General features: G+C 35.9%; 1 protein-coding gene across 2 annotated transcripts in view; it reads left to right on the top strand.

Moving 5' to 3' along the window:
- The first annotated feature begins 51 nt into the window (after window positions 1–51).
- LOC106875818 (transcriptional regulator ovo) overlaps window positions 52–3,173 on the top strand; it is a 99,238-nt gene continuing 96,116 nt past the window's right edge. The window contains exon 1 of one of the 2 annotated variants that reach the window (XM_052976543.1): window positions 52–370. The gene's annotated coding sequence lies outside the window, so the exon portion shown is untranslated. Of the gene's footprint in view, window positions 371–1,334; window positions 2,153–3,173 lie in introns of those variants that run through there. The other variant, XM_052976544.1, reaches the window with a different exon arrangement.

The raw sequence follows: 3,173 nt of genomic DNA, 5'->3' as shown, positions 1-3,173 counted from the left end.
AGAGAGAGAGAGATGGGGTGGAGAAAGAAAAAAGTTGTGAGGTGTAGGTGGAGGCTTTATTCCAAACGGTAACTTTAGCCGAGCGAGAAAGTGGAAGAGAGTAAAAAAAAAAAGTTAGAGGTGCAGTGACATAGAAAGACAGAGAGAGGCACAGAGAGACAGACAGACAGAAAGAAAGAAAGAAAGAAAGAAAGAAAGAAATAAATAAAGAAAGAAAGAAAGAAAGATATAAAGAAAGGAAGAAAGGAAAAAATAGGAATGAAGAAAGGGAGGAAGAAAGAAAGATTGAGCGGTATAGGGTAGGTGGGGCTGTATTGCAAACGGTAATTTTAACAGACTGTCAACAGTAAAGAAACACAAATAAATAGCGGTAAGTCGAGATTTACCTAGTTTTTCTTCATAACGATAACCTTATGCCTGTCCTAACACAAACCCCTGTTGTTACCGATTCTGTTATTGTTGTTGTTGTTGTTGTTGTTGGTGGTGGTGGTGGTCATCTCTAGTACTGACCCTCGTACATAATATGCTGCTTTTATTGTGTAGCCCTTCAGGTCAGCCCTGAACGGTTAACAGACCTGAGATACGTAGGGTAGTAGGTCGAACGACTAGCTGTTATTTTTAACCCTTTACAGGGTGGCTAGTGTTACTGTTTTTGTTGTCTTTCGTTAATTCACCATCCCAGAGATCTAATCCAACTTACCTATGGACAAACTTATTCAGTACATACTTTCTGATCTGATTGTTAAGTTATAAAAGTAGTTTTTGTAATTGATTTTTTAGCTACACATGGAAGCACATCAGTTAACGACACCAATCCCTCTATTTCAATGAGATTTAATTAATTATACTTTACATGTTCCCACAAAATAAAATTGAAGTAATTATTATTACTACTATTTTCACATATTATTATTATTATTATTATTATTATTATTATTATTATTAAGGCAGCGAGCTGTCAGAATCATCAGCATGCCAGGCAAAAGGCTTAACGGCATTTCGTCCGTCGCTGCGTTCTGAGTTCAAATTCCGCCGAGGTCGACTTTGCCTTTCATCCTTTCGAGGTCAATAAATTAAGTACCAGTTGAGTACTGTAGTCGATGTAATCCTCTACCCCCTCTCCACAAAATTCAGGCTGTGTGCCTATAGTAAAAAGGATTATTATTATTATTATTATTATTATTATTATTATTATTATTATTATTATTATTATTATTATTAAGGTGGCGAGCTGGCAGAATCGTTAGTAGGCCGGGCTAAATGCTTAGCGGTATTTCGTCTGCCGCTACGGAGTCCGAATTCCGCCGAGGTTGACTTTGCCTTTCATCTTTTCGGGATCGATTAAATAAGCACCAGTTACGCAATGGAATCGATGTAATCGACTTACCCCTCCCCTCAAATTTCAGGCCTTGTACCTATAATAGAAAGGATTATTAAAGGCCGTGAGTTGGCAGAATCGTTAGCGTGCCGGGCAAAATGCTTAGCGATATTTCGCCGTCGCTACGTTCTGAGTTCAAATTCTGTCGAGGTCAACTTAGCCTTTCATCCTTTTGGGGTCGATAAATTAAGTACCAGTTGAGTACTGGAGTCGATGTGATCGATTGTCCCCCTCCCCACAAAATCCAGGTTGTGTGCCTATAGTAGAAAGGATTATTATTATTATTATCATTATGGAAATTAATGAATAATTGAAATGTTTTCATTGACGATATTATAACGGGTACATAACGCTTCTAAATGATCTGTTTATGTATGAGTGTGTGTGCATGCGTGTCTGTATGTACCTATATGTATGTTTATGTACGTATAAATGCATGTGTATATATAGGCGTGTTGAATATTCGAGATACACTCTCTCAAGTTCAAGTGATACTGACTGAGTTATGTTATGTTGTGTAAACTCATGCCAACGCATATAAAGCTCACGACCACCGCATATCTACACGAATAAAACTAAACGATGACCGTGCTATGCACTATAATTATGATTGTGTAAATCCATGTAATCCTTAATCCCAACAAATCTAAGACCTGATTCGACATATATGGTCCTCCTGATTAGCAGAGATGCATAGATACGCAACACAGCACATGAACACGTGAAGTATTTTTTGTTATTATCATGGGGAAGCAGAGTCGTATCGGAATGTGGGTATGTAACCTTAAACAGATTCTGTTGTTGTTGTTATTGTTGTCAGAATAGAGAACTTGCGACATGCCGACACACCAATAATGTGTGTGTTTATGTATACATATAATGTACATACATAAATATCCATATATATATGTATATATATATATGTGTGTGTGTGTGTGTGTGTATACACGCTCATATATATATTTTATACACACACACACACACACACACACACACACACATATATATATATATATATATTATAAGGTTTTTAACTTTTAAATTTTCATATTCAAAAGAGACAGAGACTTCAAACTCGATATATCGATTTATTCACCACTCTATGTTAACATTTCTGTGCCAAACTTATCCAGTGACTGGTCCATTGGATTTAGACATTTGGCACTTCTTTAGGAGTGGTTACCATTCGAACAAAACACGAAAAAACACATACGTAACTATCATTAAATCCTTAGAATCTCGTTAGATTTCATGTAACGGTTGCTACATCCTCTGGAAAATTATTATATATATATATATATATATATATATATATATAATCAAATGAATAATAACAGACGACGATAGATAAATGTCAGCTCATTACAGCTGTTTCTTACGCATTTTTAAATATATTACTTCATTACGAAAAACCGTAATCATCCGATGAAACGTAATTTTACAAAGAAAAGAATATCCCAGGCAGGGACGGAGTTGACGTCTGTCTCGGCTAACTATGAAATGGGAGAATGACCAACAAAGTTGACCGTTGTGGGCATTAGAATATAGTTTGAAAAAGGGTGCAATATGATATCTAAGGTCAGTGACCCGGGTGAGATAGGAGTCTGCTAGACTGGTTCTTTGATAGACTAGGTGATATTTTATTATACTAGGCTTAGAGAAGAGGGTAGTTGGGGGAGGACCGAAGATAAAGTAAGGATGAAGAATAAAGAAAGTAAAAAGTAAAAGTGAGTTCAAGCACCCGATTCTATTTGAATCCTTATTTATATATATATATATATATATATATATATAT

The sequence above is a fragment of the Octopus bimaculoides genome, chromosome 25 (assembly GCF_001194135.2).
Source record: "Octopus bimaculoides isolate UCB-OBI-ISO-001 chromosome 25, ASM119413v2, whole genome shotgun sequence".
Taxonomy (NCBI): domain Eukaryota; kingdom Metazoa; phylum Mollusca; class Cephalopoda; order Octopoda; family Octopodidae; genus Octopus; species Octopus bimaculoides.
The sequence above is the reverse complement of the archived record's forward strand: the minus strand, read 5'-3'. Positions and strand labels throughout refer to the sequence as shown.